The following is a 16,937-nucleotide window of genomic DNA, read 5'->3' as shown; positions in this document are numbered from 1 at the left end:
TACAAGAATCGTAAAAGAATTAGTTTGAATTTACAAGAACAATTGTTATAGCATAAATTAAATTTGCAGAAGCATATTTTAAGATATTTAAATGTGTTAATATAAAATTTATTCAATTTTTGTATAATGAATAACATTAAATTTGCACAATATCATAAAACGATTACATTATGCTAGTCGCGAAAGAGAGATGACATTTTCAAACGTGTAGCAAATTTGCACGCAAAACACGATTCATTGTTAAAGATGCATCGGTCGTTTCCGGCGATGCTATAAAAAATATCGCGTTATTAAAATCCAAACAAAAATATCGAACGCGTTCGTCGACCGCGCGAAACGGAGTTCATACATACATCGCGAATAAAGGGCGCCGATTCTCGGCGGAGGAAGGATGGAGGACGAAAAATAAAAGCCACGATGTCCGTGTGAAAAATTAAATCGCATTTATACCGTGTCGCGTTATTTCATCGCGACCGAGTGCGACGTGTATCGAGATCCGGGCAAACATTTTTGGCGCCCTTTCAGACGAATTAGCGGAAACGGCCGCGACTTTTTCCGCCGCGCGACGTCGCGAAATATTTCACGCAAATTTTCCCGAAGCGAAAGACGGTCCAGACCGACCGTCGAACATTTCGCTCGCGAGATACAACGCGGTGAAAGAGGCAGTGACGGGTTAGGGGGGTGGTAGATAGGCGAAAGAGACGTGTGGCGGGGGTTGGGCACGTGTCAGCCGAGTGTTTTACTAGCCTTAATTTCGTGTGCTTTCGTAGCCAATATGTCGGGGCAGTAAATTCCAAACTTTCCGCCGAGCTTCGCGTTTCGGCGTTGCGCGTTTTTGCGATCGCGGTTTTAACGACCACCCCTCCTCTTCTTCCCCCATTCTCCGTCGACCTATCGTGCAATCCGCCCGTCCCTCTTTCGGCTAACGGAGGTCCGAGGAAAAGCTCTGCCGGATATTAATTTTGTAAATAACGAACTTCCGGCGTCGACGGGAGAAACTTTACGCCCTCCTCCTTTCGTCGTTTCGTTCCTCTCGCGACCCCTTCTTTCTCCTTCGCGCGGGAGGCTGACTTGTCGTTACAACTTACGAGAGCATATCTCGCGGGCGAGCCGCGGAAATTTTTCCTCGGCGAGGCGAAACGAGACGGCACTTGCAAAACAATTACAATTCGTCGCTATTTCCTTCCGACATTGTGCGGCCGGGGCCCGTGAAAGGAGGACCGAACTTTGAAATTCATTGCGCGCCATTGTGCGCGGTCGCTCTTATTTCGGGGACGAGAAGGGGCGCGTACGACGCACTAAAAATGAATAAGACAGGACGATTAAATATTCGCTGAGCGGCGGTACAAAAATTCACGTCGGCCGAGAGAGAACCACGCCGATGCGACGAATACACACACACACACACACACACACACACATATATGTGTTTGTGTATATATATACATATATGTATAGGCATGTGTGTGTTGTATTAGAGAAAAGAGAGAAAGAGCGCGGCAAGAGGATCAAAAGGGGGAGGAGGGGGAGCGAGAGAAAAGGGGAGGCAGAGAGGAGAGAGCGAGAGAGTTGTGAATCGATTGAACCAACATAAACGGTGGAGGACTAATAAAAAAAAAACAGTAATTTACTTACTAAAACATAAAGCCACGTCCGTGGCCGGCGAAGGAAGGCAAACACATTAAACATTTAGTGGGCATAATAACCCGCGGCATACGTAATACGGCTGGCGCCCTTTTCACCGATGGCCATGAATAATGTACACACGCCAAGGTATGACGTAGGCTCGCGCGCTAGACTTGTGTGTATTTCACGACGGGGGTAGATCGACCGACCGGGCTATTTCCAATAACCGGCAACGCTATCGCGCCGCGCTATCGGGGCGCTAGGCGAACGTAAGACCACCGCCGAGAAGGCGAGGGCGCGGAGGAGGCGACATCCTTTGCGCCCCGTTTCCGCCGATTGTCGTCGTCGCGAATTAACCTACGGAATAGAGTTATCAGAGGTCATTTTGAATAGGACTCTGAGAGTGCAAAGTGTATTTTCCGAGTTAAGAACTAGGCTTACTTCCGCTCCTTTCAATTCGTTTTTTTATCCTGCTAACCGAAGAAATATCTGAAAAATAAAAGCAAAAATTACTTTGTATCAAAGTAATGAAAATTTAAAATTAATCTACTTTGGGAGGAGAGAAAGGATGGAGAAATGTCTCTAATAGAAATGTAATTATCAAAATTTGATTTACTTGTGTACAGATTTTTTAATTAATTTAAAATATTTTTCATAGTAATCCTTTCATTTTTATAATAAAAAAAGACCGTATAAAAAATTTAATCTAATTTTATCAAGTAATATAATATATCATCACCCAAACAAACAAGATTGCATTCTTAATATGTAAACTACGATGTATTATTTGGTAGGAAATCGTTTTGAGCTTTCCGCCTGAAATAATCAGTCGATCCCACGCTCGCGCGAAATACGTAACGTCGGTGATTAGGGCTTGGCGATTAGCGGTGAACGAGTTGTTGCGAATTATTAGCACGGATCGCCCGAGGGGTCACGGCGATTTGTATATCGTATCGGCGCAATGTGCGACAATAGCGCGAGAGGAGAAGTAATGAAGTTCGCATTCCAGACTATCTGGAGCATAGAATGACAAAACAATAAATCGCTTATCGCGCGCCGTCGTGGTGTTCGCGTGCCGTCTACTTCGGCCGTTCCTCGTCGTTCCTCGACGTAAAGCGACTCGCCGCGTAATTCGCATAGACGCAACATACGCCGCGATAAGGGTCTCGCTGTTGTTCAGACCGTTACAAATGCAAATCTCTCGGAACGTGCTCGATTCGCACGAAAATTAAATTTTACGCAGTATCGGTTAAGTCTTTATTTTTTTGCAATTAACGATCCTCGACATTTCACGGGAGAAATTGCATTCGGGATTTGATAAGATTCTCATTAAAAGGGAATTAGATATATACGTGTACGTTTTGTGAAAATATTCTCCCGCGATTTCGTTGAATAATTTGACAATCAAATAAATAAATTGCTTCGCACTTTTTTTCGCTCTATCTCAAGAAATTACTTTACTATCTTCTATATCGGGTCGAGACGAACGCGTTTCATTACTTTTGCGATGATGGCAGTTATAGTGACCATTGTGCTCGACAAGAGGGTTAATGCCGGAGTCTCGGTTGAAATGCGTGAAGAAGAAAGAAAGGGTAGATTTGCCGTAATGCCGTCATGTCGGTCCCTCGCGTTATTCATCAGCGTCCAGTCGCATTATTCATCAGTCGTTCATTTTATCCATCTGGCGTTCAGTTTTTTGCCAATCATAACAATTTTTGCCTTTGCAACTGCCATTTCATACATGGAACGATGATTAGAAAATGATGTCTCTCTTTCCATCTTATCTGCAGAACGATCTCATATATAAATAATGTAACGTCGTATCTATCAGAGAGAAAAAAAATGTCATTAATAGACCTCAAAATTATAGTCGATTCATGAACAATTTAATTAGACACGCGACTATTTTCTTATTCGGTGTAAAAGGATGAAAGTTGTGTCACGTTGTATTATGTATTCGTCATATCTATCAGGATTCAATTTTGATGAAAGCAAAGTTTCCAAAATTATAGTTGGTCGATAAATTTAAGGGTTAATTTCATTAGGGTCGATGATTTTCTCATTCTCGTAAAAGCGTGGAGAAGTTCACGTGTCACATTGAAACGTATACAATAATCATATCTATCAGAAAGCTCTAACAAAAGCTGAATTTCCAAAATTATAATCGACCGACGAGCGATTTAATTAAAAACGATGATTTTTTTCTTTCGTACAAGTATGAAAAAATCGATGCATGATACTAAAATATACATATAACAGTCGTATACAGGGTGTTTATAGATGCCTTGGTTAATTGAAATTGATCCTTCCTAAAGCAAACTTGATTACAATGACACGCAGAGAACACTCTGCATACAGCAGAGTATTTTGAAACTTGAATAAAATTTTCAAAACTATTGTCGGCTGAATCTGATGCCTTAATTATGGAGACGATGATTAATTATTTCTGCCGATAAAAAGTACGATCAAATATATCGCAAATCCGTGGAAGTCTTTAAAAAGCGCTTTATGATTTTCGAGGAATTAAGGAGATATTTATTTCTTCAACGGTGCGACTCTTGCACGAAGACAAACCCGGGGAAACAAACTCGCGATGTTTCCGGCGATGGACAATACGAGCGGAATTCTTCGGACATTCAACAAATGCGGGGAGGGTCGCTGCGTATTATTCAAAATCATTGTGAGTACCGACGCTGTTGATAAAATATACCGCGACGCGGCTCGTGGAAACAGGCTGCGATAAGGATAACTAAGGAAACGAATGGAGGCTCGCGAGACCGATAAGAGAACCGCGCGATTTAATCCGGAACGAGTTTATCGTTCGTGAAGTAAAATGAAAAAAGGTAAAGAGGAGAACGAGAAAAGAAACTCGGCCGCACGTAAATGAATTGCAAATGACAACGAATACTCGTTTGTACTTGTAATAATTTGCATCGAATGGCAGTATGTTTACGTTGATTTATAAATTTCAAAAGTACCCGAATCATCGCAACTACATGGCGCCAAAGGTACTTCCATTTGAGAATGATTCATCATTCTTGGGAATTAAAAAGATATCTTTCAAAAAAGGATCGATTTTGTACAACTATAACCATATATAATATTCTATAAAACTAAAATTATAAAATTGACGACTGAAAAAATTGGCCTGTTTCTATCAACGATAAAATTGAAATTTATCCCGAATAGTTCACATCGTCATTATTCGTCACTAATTGTATTTTCCGAATAATACGGATTTACACTGATTGACGTTAGAATTGAAGTATAAATTTACCGAAAAAGCCAGGGGATAGAGGAGGGAATATCATCGCCGGTCGCGTACTCTCGCGCGATCATTTTGACACGCTCTCCTGTATTGTCAGTTTGCCCCGTGGTGTCGTTGCCGAAAACGTCGCGCCCTAGGCGCCAGATTCGTTGGTTGACGAAGGGGCACCCGATCAGCGAACCTAGTCCGGAAAAGCGGGGCAGAACGAGAGCGAACGCGCGGTGCCCGATAAATCGCCATCCTCGTCGAGAGGGGGGAAGGGGTACGAGAAAAGCGAGGATGGGGTTAGGGGGAAAGGGGAGGGGGGCGGATATCGTCATAAAGGCCAGCTCAAAAGTCAATCAAGCGGGCCGAATTACGTCGAAAAGCGCGGCGGGGCGCGAGAGCGCGGGCGTTCGCGCGAGCACCGATATACAACAAAATGAAAGCTATCAGAGGTGACAATCCGCGGACGACAAATCAGCGTGTATATTTAATGCCCGTGGTGCCATCCCCGCTCCCGGAAAAGCCCCGACACCCGCGACGTGGAACAGTTTTCCCTCTCTTTCCTCCTCCCGTTCTCTTCGTTGGTGCCTCTCTTTCTCTATCCATCTATCTGTCTATTTATCTCCCTCCTGGTTTCTCGCATTCTCCCTCTCTTTTTCTCCCTCCTCTCTCTCTCTCTCTGCTCATCGCACTTCGTCCCTTTTGCCGACCCTCCACCCCCTTTTGTCACCCCTTTGCTCTCGCTCTCGCGTCATCACGTTGTTGCTCTCGGATATGTCACTATGCTACCGACATAACCAACTCGCGCTCTCTCTTTTCGCTCCTCTTCTCTTTCGCATCCTCTCTCGTTGTGTCACTCTCCTCGCCGCACTTCCCCGTCGCGTGTTATTTGCAACGTGTCGTACGCTCTCGCACCCCCGCGATCTAGCGCAATCAGTGCTATTATATTAATATTTATGCCAACCCCTCTCTGCCTTCTATCGCCTCATCGCTCTCCCTCTCTTTCTCTCTCTCTCTCCTTCTCTTTTTCTCTTCCTTTCCCGTTTCCTCTCACTCGTGCCGTCAGCAATGCCTCGCGTGGAAAAGCCAATCGAAAACAAATCCACTGAATATCCATTCCCCTAGATTGCACGACATTTCCGCTTGTTGATCCTCATCGATCGAAAGATATATTGATGGATCTGAAAAATAAATCGAGCACGATGACAGTGCAGTTTTTTTTGTAGACAATTGTGATCTACCAATCCGTCTAGTTTACTGAAATAAATCACAATCTATAATTTAGAATAAATTTTTTTCAGAATGCTAGATTATATACATATATGTTAGAGGCACATGTAACTATATATATATATCTCTCTTTAAAAGAATGATAATAATTTGTTCTCTTTACTTAAATATGTAGAAGACTTATATTCTTGAAGAAGAGAAATTGTAATATAGTAATTTAAAAATGTTATGCGTCTCTTAATTTATGATGAAATGATATTTTCAAACAAGCGAAGAAATGAGAACGCGATTGTGACGTTATACCAGTCTATAGATATGCGATATTATTGCAATTATAATCCTACAATAAACCGGTATAATATTACAATATGAATGTACATCATGGTATAAGATCATATAATAGTAGCATATGCAGGCAATAACAGTTATCCGAGAATGCTAATTAAAATTATTGAAATTTATTGAAATTACTACGTTGCAGTACGACGGTATAAGAAACACTCATACAGCACAAAACACTCGTATTAACTTGCGACATTACTTAAAATTACCAGTTTGCGCTCTTGATAGATAGCGGTAATTATATGGGTTGTCTGAAGTTCGCTATCTACGTTTTTAATAATAGATTCATCGAACTTGCAGTCAATTTTTATTTCCTGTATTATAAATTTAAAATTTAAAAATATAATAAATATCACGCAAATATATTGAAATATTTCATATTAATAATTCAAGCTTGAAAATCTTAGGTATAAAAAATACTTTATACTATAAAATAAAATATACTCAATATTATAAAAAATATTTAAATTGAAAAGAATTTTTTAAATCGTATAATTGCCAAAATAGGTTGAGATATTTAATGCAAATTCGCGCACATAAAACTAACATTAAATCATTATTAGTTCGTATAGAAAGTGAACTAAAGAGAAATTAACATAAGAAAAGATGGCAAATTTAAAATACAATATATACATAAATATGAAATACTACGCCCAATATATGTAACACTAAAAAAGATTGACAAAATAGCTTGCTGATTAAATTGTGAAATTTGTGGGAGTACACGTGATGTTTCACAAAGAGAGACGAGTAATCTCGCGGGAAAATCAAAACGGCAGATTTCAAAGAGATCAAAGACCGATCGAGTGGACGATCTTTCAAGAAATAGGATATCATTAGTTTTCGAAGAAAACAATTTCCCAGATTTCAGATAGTTTGAAAAGTTCGAAAATATATTGTTGGATAAAAATATATATACTTCATATATATTTTTATCCGACAATATTTTATATAATATATTCATTAGCCTTGCTCGGAGACGACCCATTTACGCAGTATGTAAATGTATGCGCGATAGATTCGATTGTATGTAAATAGTAATAGGAACTCTAGTCCTTTGCATAACACTGGGCGTTAACACACTTCTAGCTTTCCATGCGCGAAGACGATTATTATTTGATTTACATAAAAAGCGAGGACGCGTTTTTCATTGGCGTAGGGAGATCGTCGAGAGAAGCAAAAAAAGATGCTTTTCCAATGCAGTAATGCTGTAATATTATGTAGGAATGGCAGAAAGAATATTGCTCCGTAATGTTTATAACGTTTTATGATTATTCATAAAATTAGAATAATAAATGCGATATTTTCCGTATTTATTAATCCTTTATAAAAATATTCCGCATATGAATTATATATTCGCATAGGAATTCTGATTAATTTAAATTTTATTAAAATTCAACCTACTTCAAATTAAAGTTAAAGAAATACGTTCTCTCTGTAATATCTTGCATCTTTTTAAAGTTTAATTCGCTCAGAGATTTCTTCCCTTTTTAATGTTAAACAATTATAATCACGCTACATTTTCGAATCTTGTAAGAGAACTTGATTTTACATTTGCATCTCTGAATTTGAATTTTATATGCTCTTTATATTTTGTAAAAATATGACTATATATATCATTTATATATATTATGAATATAAACAACTTTTGCATAAAAGTATCATATATTATAGTAGTTTCAAGTGACGACGCGATTTCATTTCATCGAAACGTGCTCAACTTGAAGCAAAGAGCCCTCGGATTATTAGAACAATATCGTATCCGATTCTCACAGCTCAATTGGTCCGTCGACAAGGTTCACGACGTCGGTTTACGAGCGATTACGCATTTCTCGAGCTCATTGAGCTCAGTCGAGCCGACCAGCCACGAAACCACGACAACTTTCTCCGTGGTATATATCGAATTTATTCGAAATATTTGATATAGCAAATCTACGTGTCGTGAAGGGCTTGTGATTTCGAATCTTCTCTTTCCCTTCTACGGATAGAAAACTCGCTGACTCGTTCGACAGATGCGCCACTCGAACGCCCCGCGGGCGGGTTTCTCTAAATTTCTTATTGGTCAACTAGATCGGGAATAGATATTGTAATCACTCTCTTAACCGAATAATCGCCCTCTATCCCTAGGGCTTGGCGGCCACCCCTGATGCCACCACCCGTCGAGTTTTACCCCTGACATGAGTCCCAGCCGCGTTACTCGACGTGACTAGAAACTCCCTTCGGCGCTTTGTCGACTAATATTTATCACGGTGCCACGGATACGGTTTGTTTTAAAGAATGCAGATTTGCACTATTTCGAATTGTCTTTTTTCTATATTTTATAAAATAAAATAATAGAAAGAAATTTTCAAAGAATAAGTACAGGACTTATTTAAATATTTTTAAAATTTACATTTATTAAAAGCTCTCTATACAATCACGATTTCATAAACAATCAAATACTGATTTTAATAATTTTCAATAAAATATCTAAAAAATTAATATTTATATTAAATTGAGAAAACAATTTTTTACTATATTTTATCAGTCTTTTTACCTTGTAATATATCATTATATTATATAACATTATTTTATTATATTATTATTTTATATAAAAAATATAAAATATTGATCGTATGAAATAACGCGTTTTGTTGATTCGTAATTTTCGCGACAATTTTCGGACACACTTTGTCCAAGACTCATTGACGTTTTGAATACTGATTGTGTTGGCCTCCTGCCGAGCAAAAATCAGTACTTACTGCGAAATTGCAGGCTAGATTACGGCGGGCGGTGACGAGGCGCAACCCCATCGATCGAAATCGCATTTCCGGAGATACGAATTGGCTGTCCAGGGTGCCTGTTGCCCCGCGTTTGACGTCCTCGGATCTGCCGAAATTCGATTGAGCACGTCGTTAGAAGGATAACCGTGAATTTCGTGGCACGCGCGCGACATACGTACTGAACAACTCGTGGGACTTGATGTAATAGGATCTAGAGGCTTCGGAACAGTTGCTTCTAAGATTGGCTCAATTTTTTTGGAGTATTTAAAATCGCTATAATATTATTATTCGATAATAAAACTTCACATAAAAATTTTAAAACTCAAAATGACGCATTTGATAAATTCGAGTTGTAACAAAGATGACTAAATAATATTTTCAAAATACTTTCTTGTGCCCACTTCAAATCATGCAGTGATTATATAAATATCAAGTTGTCTTAATTAAAATTCGTATGCTTCATGCTTCTGATTTTTAATGTTTCAGTTGTTATAAATATAAAAGAACATTAAAAAAGAAAGAGTTTGTGTTTGTTGTTTCGAGATCTTAATGAGTTGAAAGAAAGTATTTTTATACGCGTGATTTACATACTTGCAATAATTCAGCTGCACATAAGACAAAGTATTTCTATTCTCTCTCGGGGAAAATGCAAAGGAGCTTTTTTTCGCGCAATCATCCGAAAGTACTTTCAACGGAGCGTACCTCGACCCCGAGCCTAACTCGAGCGAACTTAACTCATCGTCTACGTCGGCGGAGAAAAAAGTTTTCGCGGAAGGGCGGGAGTGACAGCGAGGGGGAGGGATCGCGCAAAACTACGAGCGGTCGATCGTGGTCGAACTTTTCTCTCGCGGAATACTCGAAACGATCTCTCTCACGATTTCCCTCAGTGAAGGAGGATCGCGGGCTCGTCGACCGGATAATTCGTACGTGGTACTCCGTACGATAAATACGAGAAGGGAGAGCGGCGCGGTCTTGCTAGATGCTCTCACGAAGAAGACAGTCTCCCGCGTCCCCCAGCCTCCCCGATCAAGGGAGGATCGCGAATCACCGGCATCATTGCACGGATGATCGATAACTGATAGCAATGCAGCGGCATCGAGGTGCAGACCGCGGGCCATAGAATTATGCATTATGCCGAATGCACTCGCTAAGCAGTATGATCGGCTCAAATGGCGCGATGGCGGCGGCGGCGGCGGCGGCGGCGGCGGCGGCGGCAATTGCGAGGGGAAGAGAACGATAGGCGGAGGCTCTCAGTGTAGATGATTCTCGTGATTTCATGATCCGCGATATATCGAGGGAGGATCAGAAGAAGGAAGAGAAGTAGGAGAGGGAATCGATAACAAGCCGATCGTGACTCGCTGCTTTCGTACGGTAGCTTATTCGCGAGAGCTGTTGCAGCACCCGGTGAAATCCACTGTCCCATTGGCGAATAGCCTTCCTTTGAAGAGCAGCGAGGAGGAAAGAGAATGAGAGAGAACCGCCACTTTATCGCGGCCACTTATCGGGTCGGTTCGCCACCAAATTGGTCCAACGATTTAGTCGGTTTAGAAACGTGCACGCGCGATCGTATAAAGACGGTGGTAGAAGAGAGGAACAGAAAGTATGGACTGAGAGATGAGCATGTAACGCTAAATCACAATAATGTGCCGCTTCGATAGGCATACCCTTTCACGCTTGTAGGAATTCTTTTTCCAGCTGATCTTAACTTTTACTCTCGACTCCAGTATTCTCTTTTTACAAGCTTATTTTTTTCATTTTTCATCATTCTCTTGTTTAAAATACACGTTTGAAAAATTCATAATGAGCATGGGATATAGCGAATTAGTAATAATAAATAAAAGAAAATTAAAAGAAAAAGCTCAAAAACTGGAGAATAGAATTCTACGACAACTTTTTTTTCATCAGATGTATTTATGTGATTAAATGCACAATATTGGGAACAATTGCAGCCTCTAACGAATCATTTTCTCCTAATTTGCTCGAGTATAAGCGTTTCCATTCAATCTCCTTATGGCCTCCCTTCGAGTGTCATTGTAACCTGCATCAGACATCATTATCGCATCAGCTCGTATGCATAGATAGATGCAACGTGCCTCCTCGTTCTCTTTTCTCTCTGTTTACACGTCGCACGATGCAAATGCAATGCTCGATCGATCGCCAGCATCGATCTCAACATATGCGTACGAGGGAATGGGAAGTGCCACGATGGCATGAAGAAACGAAGAAATCCAATCGACCGAGTGAACATGTGAGCAAGAAACCAACTAACCGATCGACCGATTGACTGACTGACTGACTGACTGACGGGGAAGTTTATCGAGTCGATATCAGAGGGAAAAGAATGCGCTAACGACGCCGGCGTAAGGATCCTTCTCGTCGGAGGATTCGGTACTGTCAACGGGATAACTCTCGTTAAGCCTCGAGACTTCGTCGCTTGAGTCCTTGATACTGAAGGGCTCGCTAATCGCTCGCGCCTCTTGACTCAAGTTAGATTGTTCTCAGATAGTACTTTCCGGTTGCGTTTGTTACCAATATATTTTCATCAATATATTTTGTTATTAATTTTACTTAAAAAAAGATATATTAGTTAAGAAATTATTGGATAAATCATTGAGCATTTTTTTAAACAAAATTGCAATTATCATCACAGTCAAAGTTTCAAGAAAAGATATATACCTTCTTTTTTTATTTTATATATTATATATATATATGTATTTCTGAATGTATATAAGACGCCACTTCCGAATATATATTTTTTACAATATCTGTAAGTGTTTAAAAAGCATTTAATCGTTTAATTTCCTTTTTATACTTTTTATTTAAAGCAGCAAATAAGAAAACCAAAATATCTGTTTACGAATTAAAATATTTTTCCGCGAATAAAGAGAGATGAAAACATCATGACATAAAATGAACTTCTTAATAATAGACGCGCGATTTTACTTGACGATGATGCGATACAATTTAGACAAATTTATCATTAATAATGTGCGTCGGTATTGGTAATTAGTATTAGTAATTTGATAACGGAGGTAGGTCCACGATCAAAGCACACGGACACTCGTTCTAATCTCCATGCGCGACCGACGTTTTAATCACGTCGCCCGATATATAGCGCGGATGGCATTCGTATTAACCGAACTTCAATCTATGTCCTAACGCCGAATTATCGAATAATATAACGTATTAGCGTGATCCTCGGTCGCACCGGTATTAATAAATTAATATCGAAGGCATGAGCTGTGTTTGCGCTCATCCTCGTTACGCATTCCTCTCGCAGTATTACCGAAATTGTAATCTTGTCCTATAAATTGAAACCTCCATCCTCAACATATTCAGGCATTAACTCTTAGCTTATTCCGATTACCTCATTCTCATTAATTTTAATTATATAATATATATTTGAAAGAAAAAAGGGGGAAATAATTTTTATGTTTTGTAAGCATTTTTTAAAAATATGGAACACATAACATAAAAATAATGCGATATTACAAGATTGTTAATCTTAATTGATTATATAAATATGTCCTCACAAAAAAGTACACACACAGAGATTTGGATTTTCTGGATATACACATAAAGAAATTTGTAATCTTAACGTACGATCGTATGACATCGATATTTTATTCATAAGTTTCACTTTGCAACTTGCATTTTTTTCATTAAAAACAATTCAGATAGATACGATTCGAAGCACAAAGCAAAATATCACGATAATGCAGCATGACATAAATCGAGAGGTCGTCGAATAATGCAACGTACTTTGCATTATCTGAGATTCAATAAATTCATATCAATTCATTATTAATTGAATTTATTTCAATCAGACTGATGCAATGACTAATGCAATGTCATAGCAGGGTCAAGTTTGTCTCGGTTGTTGTTTTAATTATCTTTGCTAATTTCCACTGTTTAAGGATAAAGATACAGACTCGCAATTATAGTTTAAAAATGATTATTCTCCGCATATTGTTCTCTAATTAAAATATATATTTTGGATATTGACTATTGCATATTGCATTTCTATTGGTAAACTCTAGTAAGTCTATTATTTTCTTTATAAATATTAGCGTTTAATCGAGCTTCGAAGTAATTCCGAGAGAGATTCATGATACGTTTTCTTATTAGTTTCATATTGCATTTCATGTTATTTATCGCGCTTTTAATCGTAATTTTACATAATGCTACGAGAGCAAATTTAAATTACCTATCATTCAATTTGTTAGATTTTAACGTTTAATGATTGTACGATTAAAATGCATTTCTAGCGTTACAATAGTCGCGCATTGATCGATTCGCCTACAAATCGTATCGCTACATGATGACGAGACTAACGTAATACAGCGTTATGCTTTATCGGCGATCCGTTAACAAATTAATGCACCGTGCGATCCTCCTCTCTCGCCGCCACGGGAGATTGCCATTCCGGTTTCGGTTTAATAAGTCGCCCGGTATATGCATTAAAATCCCTAATTCTTATTCATCCGCCTCTCCGTGGATCTCCACTATTCGGGATCTCGCAACAAACCGACGATTGTTTCTTCTAGATCGGCCGCGGTTGATGATATGTTACGCAGAGAAGAGGGTTGCGGGCTTGGCGGGAGGGAGGGAAGGGGGTGGAGTAGGAAATCGGATCGCATGTCTACCACGAATCTTTCCGCCATCTTGCGGGAATTCTTTCCACGGCAGCGAGCGACGAGCGGCGAAAACCGAGCTCTGCGATTACATTCCCTTATAAATATGCAAATATGGCGGCACGATGCACGGCGGGAAGGGAGGGAGGAAGGTAAGGAGTCCGGGACGAAAGCAGAGGGAACAGAAAGAAAGAGAATAAGAGAGGGGAATAGGGGGTCCCGGGGCCTCTCCGGGTAGTAGGGGAAGAAGGCGATGGCCGAAAAGGGGGAGGGGGAGGGGGAGGAGGCCTCCTCGGCTTTCTCTCTCTCTTCGCAAAAATAGAGAGTCTCGCAGTAATAATTATTGATTAGGTATTCGTGACCGACTCGACCATTGCTAGAACCGGGTACGGTGCATAAGGCGGGCTGCATAAGTGCACCCGGCTCGATCTCCGTCCCCCCCCCCCTTCGTTTCGCCCTTTCCTCTCTTTTCTCCCTTCTCTATCTCCCGTCCCTCTTGCCCGTGCTCTCCCTCGTTTATTATCCCTCCTTGCTCACCCACACCCGCGTCTGGTCTTCACGTGTCGTGTCCGTACGACCGCGATGGAGATGTCTCGGGGGATTTATCGGTCGCTCGCGCCGTAAACGAACGAAATCTCCATTCTTGGATAACGCTCTCTCGCTGCCGCCGTCTTATCGCGCGAGAAGATGCGCGCGGTGAAAGTTATCGCGAGGAAAGGAAGCTTAAAGACGGCGGTGGCTGGCTGGTTGGTTGACTGGCGTTGCTGGGAGATCCTTACTTTTATACGTCCTGCCGCCGCCACCGCTACCGATGGCTACAAAAAGTTTATTTCCCTACGTGTCCCGCGGACTCGGCAGACTTCCTCCACAATGCGCGAGACTGCTAACTTTCCTATATCTCGTTTATGTCGCGCGTCTCTGCGCTAAGACGAGTAAGAAGAGAAGAAATCACTTATTCAGAATTTCCGAACGATATGATCGTAATCGCAATCGTAATAAATAATAGAATACGTAAATGAAACGTCCCAACATTAGTCTGTATTTTAGCAATGTAAGCCTGTTTGGGACTCGTTTCGAAGATAATACATTTTATTTTAACAATACATTATTTCTCAGGTGAATTTCTAATTTCATAAAATAATTTTAATTTTTGATGTAATCTGATTTTGCTAATAAAAAAAAAAACGCGAACGTTACTCTTCAAACTTATACGTTTGAAAAACTATTATATATATTTCGATTATATTCCGGGGCTAATAACATTTTAAATATTGGAATAATTAATGTAGATAGAATTTCATTATCTTTATTATGAGAGATTTGCGAAATTTCTGAAATATTTGAACTTCTGATCATATTATACACGTCAGTTCTCGAATATTTAAATATCTGAGGAGTTTATCGATGAGATTGACGTCGGGGAATTAGAGAGGCGATCGGATCGCCAAAGATCGACTACCGACAATGTATCGATGCGCGGATCCAGGACGACCCGGAGGTAAGAATAATAAAATCGGCCGAGTAAAGACTGGTAGCCGGAGTCCAGGCGGGCCCTTATCCGAAACCCAGAATTATCAAAATTACCGACGCGGCGTAAGGGCAAGGAGGCGCGCAAACGGCGCATTATGATCGGGCGTGTTTCTGCGCGAAATCGTCTTCCTTCCTAGAATCAAAATGCGCGGCGTCGATACGCTTCGCGTGATTTCTTTAGTAGAGAGATAAGTATACGTAGCGCGAGAGCTACGTATACATATGTTTGTGTATGTGTGCTGCTTTTTCAAACGCTGCCATTATTATTTAATTATGCACGACTGTTGCATATAATTTTTACTTAGCGCTCCTAATAATTTCTTTAATTCCGCGAGTCTCTTTCTCTATCCTGTATCATTTATGGATCCTTGGAACTTATATAAGCATATCAAAACTATTGCTTTTAACGGAAGTCACACACAAGTATTAGAAAAACGTATCCGCAATATTTTTAATAACGTATTCTCTTTACAAACACATATAACTTTCAGATACATCTCTTCCTGTCTTATTTTATATAATCTTCGAAATTATCGCGTCCGAAATCCGACATTTCGGAGCATCTGAATTTTTCAAAATTCAGGCTGTTCCAAATTCAAAGGGCTCGATTTCCCGGCCCAATTTCGACCGACCAAATTCTCCCTTCTCATTCCATATTGAATATCCCGTAAAGGAATGCGCCGCGGGAAGGCACTGCTGTGTGCATGCAGCATTATCATTCACCCTGCCCATTATCCATCCACCGGCACCATCGACGAGCCAACCCCTACTGCTTCGCCCGGTAGTCACCGGCAGTATTCTCCTACCTCGCATTCGGCGAGATGGAAATTTAGCGGAATCATTCGCGATTTACGACGGGGCGAATGCGCCGCCACCCGCGCGCACTTACTTCGGTTTATACGCGAGCAAGATGAACAGCGTTATCTGCCGGTCCCTCGACAATGACATAACAGACACTGCAACGTATGTATCCGCGAACGAGTGAGAAGGGAAGGGAAGGAAAGGGCGAGCGAGCGAGCGAGTACGATGGTGCCGTATTTCGAAATGGCCCTGTAATAATAATGATCGTTATTATTAACGTAACGCTGTATCTACTGTGACGTTATAATAATATAATGATCACCGTCGCGATATAATTATATAGGATGATCCACGCTCACCGCTATTCCTGAAACGGATAACGCTTGCCGGAAATGATTGCGCGTATACATGTATATGTACACATATACCTACATGTATATCTATGCGCGCGTAGGGCTATCGATCATTCTCCATCGCGGATTCGGTCGATGCGGAACGACCGGTGTGCAGCAGGAGAGAGAGAACGAGAAAGAGAAACAGATTCGAGACAGATTCTAGTAATAATAAAAAATTCTACAAAATTTTAATAGCTCTGAACAAAAAAATTAAATTTTGTAAATTATTTCTCATTAATATGTATATGAAATTCAATGTTTCAAAAGTTTAATATATATGAAAATTTCCTCTCTTTTTATAAATATACAATATATATATATATATAATGGGTATGTATATGTATAGAAAGAGACAGAGAATTTT

At 40.2% G+C, this 16,937-nt stretch overlaps 1 protein-coding gene and 1 long non-coding RNA gene across 5 annotated transcripts in view; one reads left to right on the top strand and one right to left on the bottom strand.

Moving 5' to 3' along the window:
• Positions 1-16,937, top strand: part of LOC105255611 (protein bric-a-brac 1) — a 336,203-nt gene that overhangs the window by 1,923 nt on the left and 317,343 nt on the right. The window lies entirely within an intron of this gene.
• The window catches only part of LOC112637769, a 96,034-nt gene continuing 83,913 nt past the window's right edge, over positions 4,817-16,937 (bottom strand). Inside the window, exon 4 of the long non-coding RNA XR_003122710.1 lies at positions 4,817-6,060. This is a non-coding gene — a long non-coding RNA (uncharacterized LOC112637769). The remainder of the gene's footprint in view (positions 6,061-16,937) is intronic.

The sequence above is a fragment of the Camponotus floridanus genome, unplaced genomic scaffold (assembly GCF_003227725.1).
Source record: "Camponotus floridanus strain SB8 unplaced genomic scaffold, Cflo_v7.5 scaffold2, whole genome shotgun sequence".
NCBI classification, from domain to species: domain Eukaryota; kingdom Metazoa; phylum Arthropoda; class Insecta; order Hymenoptera; family Formicidae; genus Camponotus; species Camponotus floridanus.
Note: the sequence above shows the minus strand (reverse complement) of the source record. Positions and strands in the feature narration are given on the sequence as shown.